The sequence below is a fragment of the Lycorma delicatula genome, chromosome 1, assembly GCF_047948215.1.
Source record: "Lycorma delicatula isolate Av1 chromosome 1, ASM4794821v1, whole genome shotgun sequence".
NCBI lineage: Eukaryota > Metazoa > Arthropoda > Insecta > Hemiptera > Fulgoridae > Lycorma > Lycorma delicatula.
Window position 1 is genome coordinate 142,403,302 of NC_134455.1, and position 24,358 is coordinate 142,427,659.

The 24,358-nt window shown below is 29.6% G+C and overlaps 1 protein-coding gene across 1 annotated transcript in view; it reads right to left on the bottom strand.

The window, feature by feature from the left end:
* LOC142318196 (tachykinin-like peptides receptor 86C) overlaps window positions 1-19,424 on the bottom strand; it is a 734,981-nt gene extending 715,557 nt beyond the window's left edge. The window contains exon 1 of the mRNA XM_075354749.1: window positions 19,119-19,424. The gene's annotated coding sequence lies outside the window, so the exon portion shown is untranslated. The remainder of the gene's footprint in view (window positions 1-19,118) is intronic.
* Between the last annotated feature and the right edge of the window lie 4,934 nt (window positions 19,425-24,358).

Consider the following 24,358-nt stretch of genomic DNA (forward strand, 5'->3'; position numbering starts at 1 on the left):
CTCTCCTTGATTTGTATTATTCTGGTTACTATAGAAGCTATGTTATCCCATTCATATTTTTCTTTTAGCATGTACTACAGCGTGTTTTCCGGATGCAATTGACTTATCCCAAACGAGTGCCTAAACTCGTCCTATCTATTACATCTGTGTATCGAGTACTCTACCGAGTCAATTTCGTTACAGTATCGGCAGTCTGGGGTCAGCCGCCTACCAAAACAATGGAGGTAGACCCCAAACTCTCTGTGTCCAATTAACAGTTGTGTGAGATGGAAGCCCACCTCTCCATACCCACTGACATGGGGGTATGCTGACTTGGGGAATTATCCTTCTGGTCCAGCCTCCAGTGTCAGATGTTTCCCACTGTGCCTGCTATTGTTCAAGCATCTGTCTGTTAGCTTCATTTCTAGGTATTCCATAGTTAATTCGTCGGAGCATCAGAACCCTAAGTTCAACAGGAAGGTATTCCCGCTATGACTTCTACTGCGTTTTTTGTTACTGTCTTATATGCAGACACAATTCGTATCGCAGCTCCCCTCTGCAGAGCAGATATCTTATTTAGGTTATCTTCTTATCAAAGATCTCGGCCTACCCCGGGACCGCGCATAAAATAATTGTCATTACAACTTTCAAAATCAGTCTCCTTTTCGATGAACATGGACCCCTGTGTCTGGTCACGAGCCTGCTCAATTTGCCAATCACACGTTCCGCTCGCTGCGTTACCCTGCTCAAGTGCTCCGTAAATAGCCTACTGGTTTGCAACCACAGACCTAGATATTTAAAACATCTAGACATGGTGATTATCATGTTACTTACTCGTATTTCTCTGATTCTTCTCCTCCTTATTACGGCGACAGCCGATGACTTATTAGGCGCTAATGTCAGTCCTCTCCCTTCAAGCCACCTTTTTATACTATCGACCGCGGCTGCTGCACAATCCTCTATTTCTTGATCCGTCTTGCCGGCAACCAGGAGATTCAGGTCGTCAACATAAGCTATCAGTTCGGCGACCCCTTCAAACTCCAGTCTCAATATTCCGTCGAAGGCCAAGTATTTCCTTCCATCTGAAAACGCTTTAGTCACTCCAATCCCTTCTATCAACAATCATGGACCGATCTTGGTCTTTTGTTTCGCCTCCAAAGTTCGGAAGCGTGTTGTCTATGAAACTCTCTACCACTATGTTAACTTCAAATCTCATCAATTCAACATAGTTTTATGAAAGACCGTTCAACTTTAATTTGATCTGCTTGCTTTTTTCTTCAGTCCGACCTGCGGTTCAACATAGATCCCAATATGATGTAGTCTTCTTCGATTTTTAAAAAGCTTTTGATAAAATGCCACACAACCGTCTACTGAAGAATTTTTCTCAATTTGGACCGATCGAGGATTATGTAAAATAGCTTCACTCGTACCTGCATAATATATCTTTCTCCATATGATAAAGACACATCAGGTCTTACTTCAAGTCATCATAAGGTTAAATCTGGTGTTCCTCAATTCAGTTCTGAGGATCACTTCTTTTCTTAGTATTTATTAACGATCTTTCTTCTAATATCGATTGTGAAGCCCAGATGTATGTTGATGATCAGAAAATATACAAACGTTTGAGACAAATTATGATGATCAAGTTCTTCAAAAGAACATTAATAATGTGTAGGTGGACTGAGTCAAATTTTATGCCGCTTAATGTAAATAAAGTTAGATTAGTCTCCTTTTCTAGAGAGTCAGTACTTCATTTTTAATTAACTTATTCTTTATTGTAATTAGTTAAATTCTGTTTTTAGTTCGATTCTTTGTTAGTGCCACCGTCGTCTGGAACCGATCTAGAACCTGTATCTCCAATATTATTGAGATTGTGCAAAACAGATTTCTCTTCTAACTCCGGTGGAAATTTCGTCACCTTTCTGATTTCTCCAATGCTCATCTTCAAAAACAGTTTAAGTTACCGTCTTTGAAATCAAGAAGAACACTATTCGACTTGCTTTTATTGTTTCTATCGCTTACTACATGGCAACTTTCTTGGAAATGCTTCTATCTCTCTTCGAGTAACTTATAACTTTAGAAGATCTCCTCAAATCTTTCATCTATGTTTCGACAGCGAACTATCTTTAATGAATGTACAATGAAAGTCGCTAGAAGGTTCAGTTCAGAGATACATTTGTGGAGATATGAGAAGAAAGAGTTTATTGAGCGGCTGAATGGTATCGTTAACTACTGAATAATTTTAAAAAAAAGTAAAAATAATATTTATTTCTGTGAGTGTGTATATATATATATATATATACAGTTAATCCTATTTTTCATCTCATAAGCCTTTGTGTACACACAGCATTCCATGGCTTTTAGCTTTTCAGTTGTCACCTGTTCTTATGCTCCATAATAATTTTTCAAGCTGCCTGGCATTTTATTTCTGTTCGTCACCGGTTGTAAGCGGTTTACTAGAACGGGTGATGAAGGTAAACTAAACAAATAAAAAAATTATTATTATTACTAAAAAACCTTTATAACACTTTTATAAATATTATTTTTCATACAATAAACTTAATTAAATTACATAATCCATCAAATGCTTCATATAATAATCCGTGATATCAGTTTTGAAATAAAATATTGTTTTTGTGATTTTAGATCCAAAAGAAATAAAATAATGTAATTCAAAGTTGCTTCTGATATGAAATGCAATATTTTATACCGTGAATACAAAATCAACTTAATATTTTATTTATGTTATTTGAGAGCCTAGTGTCTGTTATGGAAATAATGCAAAAATCTGTTTTTTTTATTGTTTTTTTTCGACAAAAAAAAAATTAAAACGTAAAAAATATAAATCTACTTTGAATATATATATAATTTGAATTATTAATTTGACTGTTTTCCATAAGGTTTAATTTTTAAATTTTCATAAAAAGCACTTTTGTAGTGGATACAAAAATAAGGTACTGATAATTAATTTTCCTTAGAAGGTACCCACACACTCAACCAAAACTAAGAATTTTATTTCAATAAAAATTGCTTCCACTTGTATATAGTTACATTTTGTTTTAATAAAGCCACTTGCAACGAAGTTTTGACCCTAAAATTTTATATTATTGAACTGCTGGTCCCATTCACTCTTTATTTTAATTTACATTTCCAGAAGAATAATTTACTCCTTTTACTTTACAGCAAATTTATATTTATTATCTTTTATGAATCTAGAATATATTATGTAATGCTTATAGTAAATGTATTACATTTTTACCCAAATGTTTATTTTAATTATTCCAGAAGTTTTTTCAACTTCTATAAGTTTTTTCACCTTCATATCTTTATACATATATTTCTTGTGTGCGTGTGTATTCACAATTTGGTCCACTGGAAAATTTGTTTAAATTAATTTTTTATTTATAAGTAGTTGTTGATTTTGGAATGTTTTACATTGGATCCGGCAGACTGCACTGCCATCGCAGTATCGAATATTCAATAATATTCTATTTTAATTTTAGTTTGTCCCGACAGTTGGTGCTGCGATCAAATTGAGAAAAATATTTCGTAATTTTGTGTTATTATTGTGTTACAAAAAATCGCGAGAAAACAGTTTTTTAATAAATAAGAGGCTAATAAATCAGATGGAAATGTAAACAAAGGAAAACCAATCAGATCAATGCAAGATGGTCGCTGTCAAACACAACGACCAATCACAAAGAGCCCGTATGGCCGTTGCCAGTGTAAACAAAATCACAACTGATTAAGTAACAAGTAGGCAACACTGCGATCGCGTTTAGAATTGTGCGCGTATTGAGAAATATTATATTATTATTTATTGAAATAACGTTTTAAAGTGTAATTAAAAAATATACATTGTGCAAATTTGTAAGAAACAGTATTGAAGTGAAAATGTTTTTTTAATTTATTTATGTTGTTGATCTTGGGATGGTTAAGGTTCACAATTGGCTCCGGTAGGCAGCGTGTGGGTCCGGTAGGCAGAGCTGCGATCGCGTTTTAGAAGATTTTTTTTTAATTTTTGGTTTATCAGTCAAACCCGGTAGTTGGTGCTGCGATCGGGTTCTAGGAATTTTTTTTTATTTTGTTGCTTTTTCGCATATCAGTTACTTGCGTCGTAGCTTAGTGTTGTTCTTACATTAAAATTCGTATTTCTAACGAACTACTGCGTTTAGAGAATAGTTTGAATTAAATCCGATAGGTAGTGCTGTTCTGACAATTGGATTTATTTACATTTTGAATTTTATAAAGTTAAAGGTGAAATTTAATAAGGTTCCGTAATGTTTTCTAAGTTTCTTAATGTTCAGTTTCTTAATTGTAATGATTTTGCAGCCACAAAACTTTTCGTTAAAAAATTATTTTCCACCGAATACTGTGATTAGAGAGTGGTGTGAATTAAATCCGATAGGTAGTGCTGTTGTTTTGCCATTTGGATTTATTTACATTCTGACTTTTATAAAGTGAAAGGTTAAATTTTGTTAAATTGCTAATGTTCAGTTTTTTAAGGTTTTATGAAACTTTCAATTGTTGACATTTAATCTGTATGTATACTCAGATCTAGCAATAGCGAAGCATTGCCGAGTCTGCTAGAATTGCGCGCTTATTGAGAATTTTATATTATATTATTATTTATTTAAATAACGTTTTAAAGTTTAATTAAAAAACGTACATTTTGCAAATTTGTAAGGTGCAGTATTGAAGTGAATATTTTACATTATTTTTCATGAATTTTAATGATGTATACACGTGCATTCAATAACATTCAAATTAACCTACAAATTTAAATTGTTAGTTCTCATTTGATTCTATGCAACTTACGAAGTATTTCTCTTTGAAAATAAAAATTTAAGTTTGTAAAATAAATTATAACATTTATAAAATTAAAATATAAGTTACTTATAATATAGTTTAAAGTATATTTAACAAATTGAATTTATGTTTTAGCTGATTAATTTTATAAAAAGTTTTCTAAAATTATTTTTAATTTACAATTATCTAAAATTTGGTAAAATAGATGTTAAAATAAAGAATGAGAAAAATGATAAAAATTTCGACTAAAATTTTAACTACGTTGCTTTTTTACAGTGCTTTATTTTTTTTATTAATTGATTAATTAAGCTGTTACATGGTTATGAGACATCAAAATGAGTAAATAAAAAAAAAAATATGTAGGAGGTACTTTTTTAGAATGATGTTAAGTGAAAATTAGTAGTAATGTGGATGAAAATTTATTACACTAATTATTAATTTTACGACGTTTCAAATATGTTCAAAATATATTCTATATTTTTTTCTTTCTTACTCACTTACTTTCTCTCTTTCTCCTATCTAAAGTCTACTGCATCGTCAATAGTACTGAAAGTTTATCAAAAATGCTCCAAAATATCATTGTTCTTCGCTGTTTTATAGGCAGTCCACCTGGGGTTGTCATAAGAGATATTCCACCAGCAACCGTAATAATTCATATATTGTTTTTCTATTGATCTATTAATATAAAAATTCACCTCTGTAGTCAACATTATTGCAACTTTATAAATATTTTAAATGTTCTGTTTTTAGAATCATGAGAACTGCAACTTTTCCCCGCGGTTAGAAATTGCGGTACTTGTTGGTTATGACAAGATTTAAAATCTTCATTGTATAATTAAATCTTCATTTGTCTTCATTGTTAATTCATTAATATTTGAAATTTATATCAATTAAAATTTGTTTAATTTGTGAGGGGTAGTACCTTAATAATATTTCTTCCCAAATAAGTAATACTATTTAAAAGGATTTTGAATATCTGAAATTAGACAACCAACTTTGTTAGATGCTTAACTTCAATTTACTTTTATATAAAAATAAAATACCCAAAATTCTCAAATGGTATATAAAAATCCTCAAATTATAAAATAAACATAATTTTTTTACCAATTAAAGAAATGTTTATTTGTTTACTTGATTGAAAAAAGTATAATATAAAATTGTTAAACACCTTGTACAAAATCTGCCTCCTGTTCACTACAAAAAAGAAGTCGATTGTTTGAAACTAAATTTATCTTGATTTAGATAAGTTTATTGAAGATAGTCCACAATATTATAAAACTATTTTATATTGTCTGTATTTGTTCTTCTTTTTTCCATCAATTAAATATTATTAAATTAAGCAGCGTGATTGGCATTGATTTAAAGGACTTAACGTGTTACAATTGTCCAGTAAGTTACTTGCCAAATGACCTTCTACTTTGTTTTATAATTCGTATACTAATAAACAATAACGATAACGTATAAACTTTATACAGCACGCTAAATCAAAATGCCGGTATCTTGTCAGCTGGTAGCGTCTTCAGAAGTTAGTATAATCTAGGTATGTAAGTTAGTATAAGTTAGTATGTGTGTTAGTATAATCTTATTTTAGATGTAGTAAGGTATCTTCATGATTGATCTAGAAATTTTATTGGAATCTCTAGATTACAGTTCTCCTTGAACTCTAATTTTTTCTGTAATCTAATCCGTATGTTAAAACGTGTTTGAAACAACCATAAACAATATAGTAAATGTTTATTCTTCCATGTACAGATTTTACCTAACTAGCCGTTATGTTTTCCAAAGTTAGATATTCTATGCCTTACCCACCAAGTTTGTCTAGTGGTTAACGCGTCTTCCCAAATCAGCTGATTTGGAAGTCGAGAGTTACAGCGTTCAAGTTCTAGTAAAGCCAGTTATTTTTACATGGATTTGAATACTAGATCGTGGATACCGGTGTTCTTTGGTGGTTGGGTTTCAATTAACCACACATCTCAGGAATGGTCGAACTGAGAATGTACAAGACTACACTCATACATATCATCCTCATTCATCCTCTGAAGAATTATCTAAACGGTAGTTACCGGAGGCTAAACAGGAAAAAGAAAGAAAAAGAAAAGATATTCTATGCCTTAATGTGTATTTTCAGCTAAGACTGGATGTGTCAACCTAAATGTTTGATTGTATGCGACTTTGATTTTCGCCTTGTACAATTATTTTGGTGAAGAGGGGACATTATTCAATACAAATAATAGTCGACGCTTTTTTCCTCGTTTGTTCTCAAACTCACTTTCTTTTAACGCATCTTGATCTCGTTAAGTCAGTATGAAAGTGTAGTGATGCTACAGTTGTGGACTCCGTTCCAAGTACAGCGGTGACGTCTGGAAAATATCTACGGTTGCATTGATAATAAATATTAGTTCTGAACTGAATAAAATGCATAAAAATGGTGACAAATATTACCTTATGGCATTCATGTTATCTCTGAATTCTTGTGTTTTACCATGAAAGATTGCCATGAAATATTTATTTGAGACGTATAACTTTACGATCGTACAAATGGATGCGGTAAAAAAAAATTTCAATTTTTAAAACAAACCATTGTACCAAAATTTATCAAATGCTTGATTTACACAAAAGAATACAACCATACTGAACTTCTTCCATTTAGTATGAGGCTAATGTTACTGAAAAGTCTTTGTATTTTTCGATCGTGCTCTTGTGCAGCAGGATCGAAAAATCATCAGTATAAAGCAAACCGATGATTATCGATTAACCTCTATTATTATTATTATTGAATTATTATTTATTGTAAATTTATTTTTACAATCAGAGGTTAATAATTATTAATAAATCAATATATTTAAATTTAAAAAAAGGAATGAAGTCGCATTCGAACCCATGTGTGCCTTCCCTTTGTAACATCTAAATATTCAACAATTAAAATTTGATTTGGCTATAACTGTGAAACCAATGAAAAGTACCACATATAATATATCGTTGAAAAGCTCTCAATGAGGGCTTATTACTGCAGTTAAGAAAAAGTCCAATTTTTTGGGTTTTGGGCTTTTTTGGACACTTTAGTCCAGTCGATTGCAATCAAAAAGGGAGGTGCACAATTAGATGTTACAACAGTCGTAAATTCAAAATTTCAACATCGTAATAACGGCAAAAAGTTAATAATTCTATTATTCATTAGTTCTTTTTTCATTATTTAAATTTTTATTTAAAAATAATCTTTAAAAATGTTCTTTTACGTTCCCGTCTAGCGCTATAGCAGAGCTGTAGCTGTAGAAGGGAAAGTATTGTAATCGGTCCAATTTGGGCATATCCGGTTTTCACTGGATTTTGACGTTTTGACACCTTAGGAACACAAATAACAAAAAAAAAACCGGATGGAAATTTTCCGGATATTCGTATGTACTTGTGTGTGGTTGGTATCTCACACCTTATATCTCCAGAACTACTGGACTGATTTTGACCAAACTTGGTCAGGTTACTTCTGTATGTATATGGGGCAATGATATCATTAAATGTTCATTAGATATCATTAAATTTTAAAAGGTCAAGGGGATGAGGCTGTAGAGCTGGGTCACCCTCAGTACCTCGAGATTTCGCCTAATGAAGGTCTTATTTTTCTTAGGTACATTTGTTGACGATTAAAAATAATAATATTAGCAAAAAAAATTTTTTTTCAAAACCGTATCACCACCCCAAAAAATGCTCTTAACTACTGGCTAAGTGGGTATGCTGCGTCAATAGTACCCCTTGTCACCACAAGGAACGCTAGTGTAGCACTGGCGTACAACTGTAAAAAAATATTTTAAATAAAATTGTAAATATTTTTAATTAAGTTGTGTTGTAAGCCGTGCATCAGAGAAAAGCCGCGTGACGGGAAAGTCCTACAACTGCGTTGTCAGCTTTTTTTTATAAAATATTTATCTCTAATTTATTTGTACTCATGTGAAATCTGTAATATTTACGACGAAACATTTACTAATTGTTCCAGTCGTCCTCGCAGAGTCTGGGTGTTTTTTGAGGATGGAATACCGACAATCTTTCAAGTAATACCTAATTAATTTACAAACGATTATTTAAAAAAAATTAATTTGACCTTTTGATAGAAGAACAAATTCATTACCTCTATTAGGGTACTGTGGAAGTGGAATTTAAAACATAATTTATACTAATAAACTGTTGTGAAAACAATTTTTAACAAAAATAAAATGAATTTAGCATAAAAACTGTGAAAAAGACGGTTATACAATAAGTTTTTACAATAACCGTTTGTAAAGTAGGTTTAAAAATAGTAGTATCCTTTTTTTATGTTAGTCTTTTATGAAGAATTTAATTGCATTTTACAGTTTCAAACTGGTAACTTTCAGCACTGTAGCAATCTTATTTTGAATATGCTAGGCTGGTTTCAGTAGACGTTAAGGCTGAATGTCCCATTCCATCTCTTTATCTCCAATATGATATCATCGCCCCTAATTCTGTTTCTTTGCACCATTTGAGTAATTTAATTTTCCTCGCATCGCAGCAAAATTACAACGCGTAATCAGCGGTAATCTTCCTATTATTTTTCATATTATATTTTTTAAATTTATCCTCATGACTTGAAACATTTATTTAAAGAAATTTATTCATGAAATAACAACAAATAAACTAATAAAAAATGTCGTAAAGTTTCTTTTAAATTAATTAATTTTTAATTGGTTTTATTCAAAATCTAATTCACCTTGTCATATTAGTACCATATTTTTGTAAGCTATATTTTATTAACTATTATTTTTGTGTTTTTTACTTCCTTGTACGAAGAATGTACGTACGTATGTATGTATGTACTCGCATAACTGGAAAATGATTAGCCGTAGGATGTTGAAATTTTGGATTTATGACTCTTGTAACATCTAGTTGTGTACCTCCCTTTTTGATTGCAATCGATTGAACCAAAAGTGTCCAAAAAAGCCTAAAATAAAAATAAAAAATTAGATTTTGGACTTTTTTTTAACTGCAATAATAGCCCTCATTGAGAGCTTTTCAACTATTTATCATAAGTGGTACTTATTTTCATTGGTTCCAGAGTTATAGCCAAATGAAATTTTAATAAATTAAATATTAGGATCTTAGCAGGGGAAGGCACATCGGTTCGAATCATACTTCATCTCATTTTTTTTAACTTTTTTTAAATTTAAATATGTTGATTTATTAAAATTATTAACCCGCGACTGAAAAAAATCTTACAATAAATAATAATTCAATGATAATAAAAAAATTGAAAAAAATGAGTAGTGAAATAAAATTTTACATACTTTTAAAAACGTGTAAATGTAATTTTATAGGCATTATTGCATATGTGTGTATGTGATAGATTTGGTGAAATATCTGACTATTTAATATTAATTGAAAATTATAATTTATAATCATATTTTTTGATGATTTTCTTGTTTAATTTTATTTAATTATTCTGGAATTTCTGTTTAATTTTATCTACATTAAAATTAACTACAGATTCACTGAAAAATAGACCCTCACAAGAACAACTTATACACTAAGACATACATGCCCGATCTTAAATAAATTGCAAAAACTTCTTATCTTTTAGTTCATTATTCCTGCGATATTGTCGGACAATATTCTCCCTAACTCGGAGTTGACCATCATCATTTCGTTTATTTATTTTTGGTTGCCACTCATTTAATCGCTTTTTGGTTTGATATAATTCTTCTGATCTTAATTCGTGTACACATTCTCTAGTTTTCAAATTTTCTCTCACTTTATATTCATCATCCTTACTTAATCTTTTTATTTTTTCCTTGGTCTTAACGTTTTCTCTTTCTATTTATCATCTTCTCTTAATCTTTTTATTATTTCTTTGGTTTTAACATTTTCTTCTTGTTTATATTTATCATCTTCTTTTAGTGTGTTTTACTCTATCCTAATATTTCAGGTAAGATTGTTGAATTAATAATTGTATAAATATTTGATGTTAATAAAAACTAATATTTCACAATTGTGTAACTGTCCACTTTATTAAAGAATTCAAAGAACGTATCTCACTTTCAAATGAAATAAATTTAAATGAAGTGCAACAAAATAAGGTATATGTAATATGATAGGCGTACAAGAAAGTCATGTGATGTCCACATCAGATTTTTATTTAATAATTCCGCTTACTTTAAAGCTTGTACCTTGGGAATCTTAGAAAAGACTTAACTACAAATAAATAATTGCAATGCAAAATCACGCAATTTTTATTTACATAAGATTATTATTGTTCCATAATCTCAGCCCACCTGATGAATGGTAAGAAATTGTTTATTGATTTACTGATTATCATTTTACATGTTTCATTTATTACTCCATTAAAAAAAAAAATTTCAATTTTATAGGAAATGTATGAACATGTTTTTATATGAAGTAAACAAATAGTTTATAGTCTATAAACTCTAAAACGAAATTTCTGAGAAGTATCGCAAACTTATCTCATGTTATTAATTTCGTTAAAACATTAGTGTAACTTAATCTTCAAATTAACAAGTTTATCAATTTTCACTATAAAATCAACTTCTGGAAATATACAAAGAAAATATTCCTTTCGTAGAATACAGTCCCAAAGAAATGACTCTGACATGTCGTTTACATTTAATCTAATAATAATTTTTTGAAATATCATTCTATCCGCATTGTAAAATTGGTATTTATGAAATCGTTAGATTACACAGGTCACCAATGGAGAAACGTTGTTTGAAAACTAATAACTGATTCTTATAAATTTTTGTGTGTTGGTTTCAGGAAAAATAGTCAAAAAATTTCATCACGTACCATTTTTTCACTAAATCAATTTATTAAAATATTCTCAAAATGGATAATCAATATATTTTATTTATAAAACGCTGAATAAAAAATTAAACTTGAGTTAATTTTTTTGATAATTTATTATTGGTTTGGTTTTATGAAACGAATACAAGTAATGTTCATAATTTTTGTTTGATACAGTAAGATGAGTGACTAATAAGATGATGTAATATAATTGGAGTGACTTTATGAGTCATTTTTGTCAAGCTATTAGCTAGTTAATGACTCACTCATTCCTATTCATCTTTACTCTACTGAAATAAAAATAAATCAGTTGTAATTAAAACATTGTGTTGAAAGGTTATACTAGTGCTAAATAGTTTTTTAAACTTTTATAGTGTTAAGTTTTCTTTCATTTTTTGAACTTATTTTATTTGTGCTATCCTTGTATTTTTATATTTCAAAATGGCTTCAAGAGTTGAATTAATTCACCTAATAATATCTGTTATATTTACGAGGAGTTTGCGGTGAAGAAACATAAAAGAAATATTACAGACTTTGTTAAAAAAGTGTACAACGCCTATTTTGGGGTAAAACTTGGTGACCAAGACAAAACATGGACCCCTCATATAGTTTGTTCTAATTTTGTGGAAGAGCTACGCAAATGGACAAAAAAAGTCTTTTCGGTTTGGAGTACTAATGATCTGGAGAGAACCACAAAATCGCAGTGATGATTGCTACTTTTGTTCTTATGACGTACAAGGGTTCAATTTAAAAAACAAAAAAGAAATTGTGTATCCAAACTGTTATTTGGCAATACACCCTTTTACCTTACAGCCCTAGTGTACCTGTACCTTCAGTTCCAGAGAAACGAGAATATATACTGAACAACTCTGAAACAGAGTTGCAAAATGTTGTCAATGATAATGATGATGTTGATTTTATTTCTGGTAGTTCTAAACCACAATTTTTTTCACAGCATGAACTGAATGACTTGGTCAGAGATTTCTTCCTAAACATTCAGCAGAACTTTTAGGTTCTAGATTTAAAAAAAAAACTTACTGGCTCCTGGCACTTCTTTCTCATGCTACAGATACAGAGAAAAGTCTTTACTCCGTACTTTACTGAAGATTGAAGATTAATTTAACAATATTCCTGATGTTATGGAGCAGCTGAACACAACGTATGATGTGAATAAATGGCGGCTGTTTATTGATTCGTCCAAAAGAAGCCTCAAAACTGTTATTTTTCATAATGGCAACAAATATTCTTCAGTGCAGGTAAGACACTCCGTGTATCTGAAAGAATGCTACGAGAATTTAGAATTAGTTTCGTCTAAACCGAAATATTGCGATCATGAATGGATAATATGTAGTAACCTAACGTAATTTCTATGCTTCTTGGCGAGCAGGGAGAATGCACCAAATATCCCTGCTTCCTGTGTGAATAGAACAGCCGGGACAAGAAAGAACATTGGCGAGAAAAGTATGGCTACGTAGGATATTACTAGAACCTGGGAGCAAAAGTGTAATACGGAAAAGTTTGGTTGATCCACGGAAAGTTCTTCTACCTCCACTTCACATCAAACTGGGATTGATGAAACAATATGTACAGGCTCTAACTAAAGAAGGAAAGCGTTTTAAATACATATGCCATAAGTTTTCACAACTGTCAAAAGCCAAAGTTAAAGAAGTCGTTTTCACTGGTTCAGATATTCATAAAGCTTTTAAAAATGAAACCTTTCAAACCAAAATAGAAGACATTGAAAAATACTCATTTAAAGCATAAAAAGCATTTAAAGAAGTCGTAAAGAAATTCCTTGGGAACAATGAGGACCCAAATGTTAAGTATATAATGGAAAACATGCTAATGAAATTCCAAGATTTGTGTTGTTCGATGAGCTTGAAGGTACATTTTCTGCATTCTCATATTGATTACCTCCCCGAAAATCTTGGTGCTGTAAGTGAAGAACAGGGTGAAAGATTTCACCAAGATGTAAAGCAAATGGAACACAGATATCGGGGAAGGTGGAATGTGAACATGATTGCAGACTACTGTTGGTGTATCCATAGAGACGATCCGCAAGCTGACTACAAAAGAAAATGTGGCTTGAGAAGCGTTGAAAGGAAAAGAAAAAGGCATTACAAGATGAGTAGAGGTAAGAAAATGTACAAAAATCCTTTCTTTAGGTCCTATTACTTTTTTACGAATAAAGGTTTTCTACGAGTAATACTATACAATATGCCTTTTTTCCATTTTCTTTTTTAGTATTGTGACAAATTCTTACGTGATAGAAAAAAACGGTGGCCATATTTGAAATCAGCGCACAATATAACACAAAAATCATTTATCAAATTGTAAACAACTTTCAAATCACTTAATTTTGAGTACCTGTGTTATTAATTAAACAAAACAAATATTTGTTTGTTAGTAGATAAAAACGTTAAGAGTAGCCTAAATTTTAGTAAGTTCATCAATCATAACACTTACTTTAATAAAAAAATATTTTGTAAATACGCCCTAAGTACTTTCATTCTGTTCAGAGTATTCCAAAATTTATTTTATCTCCCTTAACTTCTTAACTGTTGGAACGTGAAGAATTTTAACTTTCACACCACTTGGTAGACTAAATAACTATCTTCTTAGCCTACCAACGAGGATTTAGTGTGACTGTAAGAAGGAAGGGGTCTCAAAAATTTTAAATGTAAACCTATTCATGGGCGTGGGACATATATTTTAGCCTTTAAAAAAAAAAATGTGGAAACCCGTAAAAATGATGGCCAATCAAATATTAAAGTAATATTACTTGCAGCAATTAAAAATATATATATATAAAGGATAACTATAAGTTACTGACAAACTACCTGAAGTTTCCAGTATTTTCTGAGATGTTTTGATAATCAGCTGACACTTAAAAAAGATTATAAAACACACTGATAAAAAAAACCATTGGTAAATAAAAAAAAAAATTAAAATTTATTTTTTTAATAACATGTTAAACCTCTTTTTAAAAATAGCAAACCAAAAAAATCAACTTTTTTGTGTAAATTTACATGATGAAATAATTAAATTTAACAAAACCAGTAATCTAATTTATGTATTAATTACTCAAATTTTATAACTGCATGTTGTATATTTTGATTCATAACATGAAGTCTCCGTTTGAAAATACGATCAGCATGAAATTTTTAATCAAGCGAGAGTAGCTTGTTATTTGCTTTATTTGTATTACTAGGTTTTGCTGGGTTTTCTTCACAATAAGTAAATAGCCCTATTTTGAACATTTAAACATTTTATTACTTTCTCATTTCTGAGGTTAGACATAAATATTATTTAGTAATAAAATTCGTAATAGAATATTAATATATATATATAGTAATAATATATATTAGTAAGTAATAAAATTATTTAGTAATTAAATAATAGATTAAAAATTCCTTCAGATTTAAGAAAAAGTGTTTATTTAAATTAACTCAAAACCAAAAACAAGTTAATAAATAAAATACATGTTTTAGTATTACATTTGTTGCGTTATATCGTTGCCATTGAGATTCAAAGTCAGATTCCCATTTTAATTTATTTTTACCCGCTTCGTAACTGCGAAGTCCGAGTATGGTCTTACGAGTGTTCCCTATTTTTTTCCCCGAATATTTTTTATTATCCATGTAATTTCATTTTATTTATTATTACTCTTCAGTTTTATTGACTACTCTTCAACCTAACTTGTGTGATATGCAAAGTTAGCCCTAGATAAAATGTAATACTGTTATGAAAGATAATACTTGCTTTACGGATATCTATCATTTAACATTTTCAAATAAACTATATTTGATTTTATTCTGTTCTACTTCCCTTTAAATTTTTTCTTCAAGAAATATAATAAAATTTTTACTAATTCTTACTAGAAGAGAAAATTTGAACCATAACTTTTTTTTTATTTTAATTTATACATCAGATTACCTCTCATAAAATATTTAATTACAAAAAAAACGTAATTTTTCTTGTTTCTTTGTATCTGCAGCCTATTTATCTACCCACATTAAAAGCGGTATAGCCCCGCATGGATTAAAAATCGATTTGAAAATAATCTAAATTACCTGATAAATTAAAAATCAGAATTTCAATAACATGAAAGTAATTTTTTTTTAACTTTAAAGATATAAAATTTTTCTGTTTTAGTTACAACTTCAAACTATTAGAATCAGTTTATTTAATATAAATCAGCCTTAAATTTTTATATTACTAAACAATTTTTATAATCTTGCGCATAATAATTGATTTATTAATTTATTAATTTGAGTTAATTTAATATCTGAATAAGAGCTAATTTCACTATTAATAAATTTACTATATAACTATCTCCCAGGAAATTCTTCATACACTAGAGATATCCACCTACATTTCCACGTGCAAGTTTCAAATGTATGAGATAAAAAAAGCTAACAACGAAGTTTTTATACTTTCCCGGCACTGAGAAACTGAAACTGTATTTCAAAAAGTAGTTTTTCGAAACTAGAAAAGCGATTTATAGATTTTCCCTTACAGCTGTTTCTTTATAAACTGCTAGTAGTTTTTATTATTATTATTATTATGAGTTTCACTATAACATCAATGACATACATAAATTTCTCTAGATATTTATCATTCACTTCAAATGGGGAGAAATTTTTTCAAATTTTTTATCTATAAAATGATGCCACTCTTTATGATTCTGAAGTACCCATGTCTAATAATTATGGTACCATTACCATTTGATTTAAGTAATTTTCAAACATTTCTTAAATTATCACAAAATATTTTTAAATTATATCAAATTCTCGAAGGTCAAAAAAATTGCCAAACATGTATGATAGGCAATTATTAGTATGTATTAGGCACTATTAGTAGAGATAGTATATATTTGCATATATATATATATATATATATATATATATATATATAAAATAGTGTATTTATGTATTTTTACGTTCCTCTCTCTCTCTCTCTCTCTGTATATATATATATATATATATATATATAGGAACGTAAAAATATATCAATACGTTATTTCAAAGAATATATTTTATGAATAAAGTGCTGAGATAACTGTTTTTAGAAAAATAATAATAGAAAAATTAAAACTAGGTTTTAACAATCCAATTTCGAGTTGTGGGAAAAATTAAATTCCTTTATAAAGTAAAATTAATCTATAACACAGTAAACAAAGGAAAAGTAATTTCAGCTGCTGGAAAAGGCAAAAAAGTAATAAAGCCAGTTAAATTCAAAAGTTTAAATAAATAATATTTGTTCTTGCCCATTTTCCTGAGCATCATTTTTTTTTTACTTTCTAACCTAAATTTATTCAAAGTATTTCTCTTAGAATACCTTATTTACTCTAATAAGAGTAAATAAAGTAAATAAGTTAAACTGTGATAGATACGTTAAAGCGCTTTAAGTACGCTTTACCATAATGAAAAATCAGAAAATTTGTCAGTTTAACTTAACTTACTCGTTAATGGGTAATGGTAAATAAACTTTAATAGTATACTTTTTTTAATTTTTGTCTATCAGTTACTCAAAGACTATTATTAAGAATTTTTTAATTTTTTTTATTATGAAAATAGATATTCTCTTTCGCAGTAAGTTTAATTCGCTAAATGCGGATTTGACAATTTAAAATGCCAAAATTATCCAAAATACCAGAATTTGTAGTAGTGAAGAATCATGACCTTTTATCTCAATTTTATACTATTTAATCGGAAAATACTTTATTTAAATAAAATTTAAATAACTATTTAAAACTCATCTCTAAGAACTGTAAAGCAAAGAATCGTTGAAATTTTTATCTTTAAATGAAATTTTTTAAAAAATTAATTTGATTAAAATTTTGTATAACTAATCTCTTTAGACATAGAAACAATATATCATATTATTAAAACACAATATCATTAACAATGGTCAAATTACTGAACTAACTTTTGAAACACCTTATTAAAAAAAATACAATTTTATATATGCCCTTAAGTTAAAAAGTAAGTATTAGAAAAAATACTTCAGAATACTTCTACTGTTAATTCAACATTATTTGAAAATAATTTCAGTACTATTTTTGTGTTTTGAATGATGTTATTTTTATTCTTTATTTTTATTATTAATTGTTTTAATTTGGTATTCCTTGTTAATAATAATGAACGTTTAGATTACTTACTTATTCCAAAAATATGTTACTGTATTTATCGATATAATGTAATTAAAAAGGGAATAAACTCGGTGAGTTTCAAAAGAACTTAGCCTAAATAATGAAACTGAAAATGAAGAAACATAACGAAGAAGAAAACGTATCTGGTCCAGCTTGTTAGAAATCTGAACATACCAAAAAGAACATAAATTGAGTTTTAGTTAAGGAAAAAATATAAATACAAGATATATACTTAATTTAATATATTAAATTGAATGTATATTATGCAAATTTTATGAATATTTGTAATATATAAATAAGAATAAGTTGACGTTCTCCAAAGAAATGTAAGCAAGAAATAAAATATTAATAGTAATAATAATATTAATATTAGTAGAGTAATAAAGTATTATTAACACAAAAATGTTAATTAACGACTTTACTGCACTTGACACTGTAAAAAATTATGCCTTTACACATTAAAACGAAAAAGGTAAGTAAATAAAATACAGTTTATTAACAAACAAGCAGAAAAACATATGTTTCTATCACAAATGTACATTTACTTGCTTTATTTGAAACTTTGGAACAAGAAAGGCAAAGCCAATGTTTTTATTTATAGTTTAGACTTAAAATATATCTCTCTATGTAAATGTATGTGCACGCGCATGTCTGAAAAAATATATATATGTGTGTGTGTGTGTGTGTGTGTGTGTGTGTGTGTGTGTGTGTGTGTGTGTGTCAGTGGACATCAATATGTACATGGATAAATTTCCATCTGTACTGTATCCCACTTTGAAAGAGATACTAATGGAAATATTTGATTCATGGAAGAAATTTCTAAAACTTTAATTATTGTAAAAGTCAGAGTCTGAGAAATCATTTAAATTCTTTTTTTTTAATTCGTTGAAATTCATTATATAATTTTTATTTGCTGACACTGATCTTCATAGAGGTCTGGTCTCAAAAATAAATTTTTCACGATAATTTTATCTTTGATTTATTAAATATGTTATTATGTCAGTAAGCTTGTTTTTTTTATAATAAATTACTTATTAATCATGGCGCTGTTAAGATAATTAATAACAGAGATATCGATTAAAAAATAAACAATTATGCCTCATAAATATTATTTATCTGATAATTCTTATATTTTTAGAAAACGTAGGATTAATTTTGTATTCATTTACAGTAATTCTAAATATAACGTTCAACATTTTTATTTTCAATTTTTGTTTTCATATATAAAACAAAAATTGGAAGTGAATAAAAATATTATAAAGAAATATAATTTATTTTAAATGTTCTAATGAAGTTATAAGTATTAATAGAATATTAAAAAATCATAAATTAAGCTTTTTTTTAGTAATTTAAAACATATATATGACACACCCACCTAATTTCATTACTTGATAAAAATCAATTAAAGTTTTTGAAATCTTGTTTAAGTAGTTTTTATTGGAATCTTAATAAATATTACACCGAAAACAAACAACGTTTACATTATCTACATATGTTTTATTATATTATATTTTCTTTACCGCACTTGTTGCACTGGAAAAATTACTTTAAAAATTTATAATTCAACAGACAAACAAAACACTATAAAACTGATACTTGATACGATAAATATTTTCCACAATTCTCAGTAAATCTCTAAAATAAAAACTGCCGTTATTTCACGATTTTAAAGTACGTTAAATATCGGAACCATAAATTCTACTCGACACCATTCACAGACCATGTATACGCGACGCTTTAAGCGTGAGGACTAACTGAACTAAAGCGATCCGCACTCAAACTCTTCCCCAGCCGAATTTCCCGATGCGCATGACAGATATAAAATTACTGTCGTGTAAGAAATAAATAAAGCTAATTTCTTATTAAATGTATTCAAATTATAAGAAATTTACACAGAAAATTACAATTAATTAAATGTTTATCAAAAAGAGATATTTAACTCGATATAAAATTATTCAGACAGTGCTAGATCGATTCATTGAAAACAAAATCTAATTTTTTCTTTTTAATCAATTACAATAATATGAACATAGTATTTTATAGTACGCTTACACCTCACTTACTTTCCCCAGGATGTAATTTTAAAAAATAGGGGACATTTTGAATTTCAATAACAAATGTCACGTTCTTATAACCGATGGTCTATACTTATTTTTACGTAGTATTTTACACTAGTATTTTTATTGCTTATTTTATTACGTTATTATTTTACATTAGTAACGTTTCTTGGGTTAAATCCAAATTATCATATCCGCCACTCCTTTCGGCCATTGACCTCGGTAAGGCAAAATCTCTACCTATATGCAAGGATAACGGCGCGGCATCGAGTAAGATTAAAGTAATCATTCGGTACCTTTCAAAAAGGGGTCCCAAAACCCACCCTACAATCGGTGTATAGCTGCAATTCATTGGTTTGAAACTGATGATTGAACTTGGAAGAGCGAAATAACACGTACCTTGCACTTCCCATCTCTAGGATGTTTGAAAGGAGGTTCATCCTCTAGAAAAATAAGAGAGTGCTGGCATCTGTTTTGTGAAATATCAGTATTAATTATACTGTTATTGATTCCTTGATAAAAGTAGAAATTCTCACCGCGCCTAAAATATTAATCCTACATAGCACATTTTTAAGTAATTTGTGCATTAATCTATTAAAGATTTTATGAAAAGAAAATCTTTACTTTTATTAAACATAGAATAAAATTATACTAATTCAAATGCGTTCACGCTACATCAAGACTAAATAAATAAAAAGGTAAGTTTCATTATAAAAATTTGAATGAATAATTATGTGTTATATATAATAAACGATGACATAAATGTTAGTCGTTTATATTACGAGTGATAGCACGAAATGGAATTATTAAGACTCTGAGCAGGAACTAAAATCTCTGTACTATCCCGAATAAAAATATTTCTTTAATTATAAAACTAAAAAAATCGTTTTAAATAGAGATTGGAGTGGAACTTTTTCTTTAAAAAAAACTTTTCATTGGTTGCACAATTCAGAGAAAAGCATTAAAATGCATTACGTAGCAAAATAAATGTTATTTTGTAAGTTGTAGATCAGCCGCCTTCCGAACTATGACAGTCGAGTACATTTTTGTTGCTTTAGTTGTTATTCTCTTCACGAGCAAAAGAATCTAAATAAAACGAGGCACTTAGATTTCATGCCTATTTTTCAGTATAGTTCAAATAGAATAATTACTACTTGTTTTAATATTTAGTAGTTACATCCTTCGAAGTGAAAACATTAGTGTATTCTGAGTTAGTTTTTATCTTTATTACTACGATAACATTACAGTATTACTATTAAATTAAATTTTATTTATTCTTGCGGATCTAGCATTTTTTAACTTACATAGGATTTATACTAAAAAGAGATAATTACGTAAATATACATTTGATAATGTAGAGTTCATGATCTGTAATAAATCAATAAATACCAGTATTAACTTTCAAGGATTCAAATCCAGAACATCCCGTTAGTAATCAAAAATACTGCTATCTGAGCCGTATTCAAGAACTATATAGAATATTTCCAAGCGACTCCTTGTCTTAATTAAATATTTAAAAGTAAAAGTTTTAATTAAATAATTAAAACTTTAGTCCCCCGTTCGGATCTCCGGGTGGGGACTACTAAGGAAGGGGTCACCAGAAAATTAAAAAATAACATTCTACGAGTCGGAGCGTGGAATGTTAGAAGCTTAAAAAAGGTTGGTAGGCTAGAGAATTTAAAAAGGGAAATGGATAGGGTAAACGTGGATATAGTAGGAATTAGTGAGGTTCGGTGGGAAGAGGAAGGCGACTTTTGGTCGGGTGACTTTAGAGTAATTAACTCAGCGTCAAATAATGGGCAGGCAGGAGTAGGTTTCGTGATGAACAAGAAAATAGGGAGGAGAGTGGAGTATTTCAAGACGCATAGCGATAGAGTCATTGTAATAAGGATAAATTCAAAACCTAAACCGACAACGATTGTTAACGTCTATATGCCTACAAGCGCCCATGATGATGATGAGGTAGAATGTGTATACGAAGAGATTGATGAAGCAATTAAACACGTAAAAGGAGATGAAAATTTAATAATAGTTGGAGATTGGAATGCAAGCATTGGAAAAGGCAAGGAAGGAAATATAGTGGGTGAATACGGGCTGGGCAAAAGGAATGAAAGAGGGGACCGACTTATAGAGTTTTGCACGAAGTATAATTTAGTAATTGCCAACACCCAATTTAAAAATCATAATAGAAGAATATACACTTGGAAAAAGCCAGGCGATACTGGAAGGTATCAGATAGATTATATCATGGTTAAGCAAAGATTTAGAAATCAACTCGTTGACTGCAAAACTTACCCTGGAGCAGACATTGATAGCGACCATAATTTGGTGATAATGAAATGTAGATTGGGGTTTAAAAACCTGAAGAAAAGGTGTCAGATGAATCGGTGGAATTTAGAGAAGCTTGAGGAAGAGGAGGTAAAGAAGATTTTTGAGGAGGACATCGCTAGAGGTCTGAGTAAAAAAGATAAGATAGAAAATGTAGAAGAAGAATGGGAGAATGTTAAAAAGGAAATTCTTAAATCAGCAGAAGCGAACTTAGGCGGAATAAAGAGAACTGGTAGAAAACCTTGGGTTTCAGACGATATATTGCAGCTGATGGATGAACGTAGAAAATATAAGAATGCTAGTGATGAAGAAAGTAAAAGGAACTATCGGAAATTAAGAAATGCTATAAACAGGAAGTGCAAACTGGCGAAAGAAGAGTGGATTAAAGAAAAGTGTTCAGAAGTGGAAAGAGAAATGAACATTGGTAAAATAGACGGAGCATACAGGAAAGTTAAGGAAAATTTTGGGGTACATAAATTAAAATCTAATAATGTGTTAAACAAAGATGGTGCACCTATATATAATACGAAAGGTAAAGTCGATAGATGGGTGGAATATATTGAAGAGTTATACGGAGGAAATGAATTAGAAAATGGTTTTATAGAGGAAGAAGAGGAAGTTGAGGAGGATGAAATGGGAGAAACAATACTGAGATCTGAATTTAAGAGAGCATTAAAAGATTTAAATGGCAGGAAGGCTCCTGGAATAGACGGAATACCTGTAGAATTACTGCGCAGTGCAGGGGAGGAGGCGATTGATAGATTATACAAACTGGTGTGTAATATTTATGAAAAAGGGGAATTTCCGTCAGACTTCAAAAAAAGTGTTATAGTAATGATACCAAAGAAATCAGGGGCAGATAAATGTGAAGAATACAGAACAATTAGTTTAACTAGTCATGCATCAAAAATCTTAACTAGAATTCTATACAGAAGAATTGAGAGGAGAGTGGAGGAAGTGTTAGGAGAAGACCAATTTGGTTTCAGGAAAAGTATAGGGACACGGGAAGCAATTTTAGGCCTCAGATTAATAGTAGAAGGAAGATTAAAGAAAAACAAACCAACATACTTGGCGTTTATAGACCTAGAAAAGGCATTCGATAACGTAGACTGGAATAAAATGTTCAGCATTTTAAAAAAATTAGGGTTCAAATACAGAGATAGAAGAACAATTGCTAACATGTACAGGAACCAAACAGCAACAGTAGCAATTGAAGAACATAAGAAAGAAGCCATAATAAGAAAGGGAGTCCGACAAGGATGTTCTCTATCTCCGTTACTTTTTAATCTTTACATGGAACTAGCAGTTAATGATGTTAAAGAACAATTTAGATTCGGAGTAACAGTACAAGGTGAAAAGATAAAGATGCTACGATTTGCTGATGATATAGTAATTCTAGCCGAGAATAAAAAGGATTTAGAAGAAACAATGAACGGCATAGATGAAGTCCTACGCAAGAACTATCGCATGAAAATAAACAAGAACAAAACAAAAGTAATGAAATGTAGTAGAAATAACAAAGATGGACCACTGAATGTGAAAATAGGAGGAGAAAAGATTATGGAGGTAGAAGAATTTTGTTATTTGGGAAGTAGAATTACTAAAGATGGACGAAGCAGGAGCGATATAAAATGCCGAATAGCACAAGCTAAACGAGCCTTCAGTAAGAAATATAAGTTGTTTACATCAAAAATTAATTTAAATGTCAGGAAAAGATTTTTGAAAGTGTATGTTTGGAGTGTCGCTTTATATGGAAGTGAAACTTGGACAATCGGAGTATCTGAGAAGAAAAGGTTAGAAGCTTTTGAAATGTGGTGCTATAGGAGAATGTTAAAAATCAGATGGGTGGATAAAGTGACAAATGAGGAGGTATTGCGGCAAATAGATGAAGAAAGAAGCATTTGGAAAAATATAGTTAAAAGAAGAGACAGACTTATAGGCCACATACTAAGGCATCCTGGAATAGTCGCTTTAATTTTGGAAGGACAGGTAGAAGGGAAAAATTGTGTAGGCAGGCCACGTTTGGAATATGTAAAACAAATTGTTAGGGATGTAGGATGTAGAGGGTATACTGAAATGAAACGATTAGCACTAGATAGGGAATCTTGGAGAGCTGCATCAAACCAGTCAAGTGACTGAAGACAAAAAAAAAAAAAAAAAAAAAAAAAAAATTAAAACTTTCTGCGCGCAGCCATTTCTCTTGTTCATAAAAAAATTAAAAAGTCAAAAA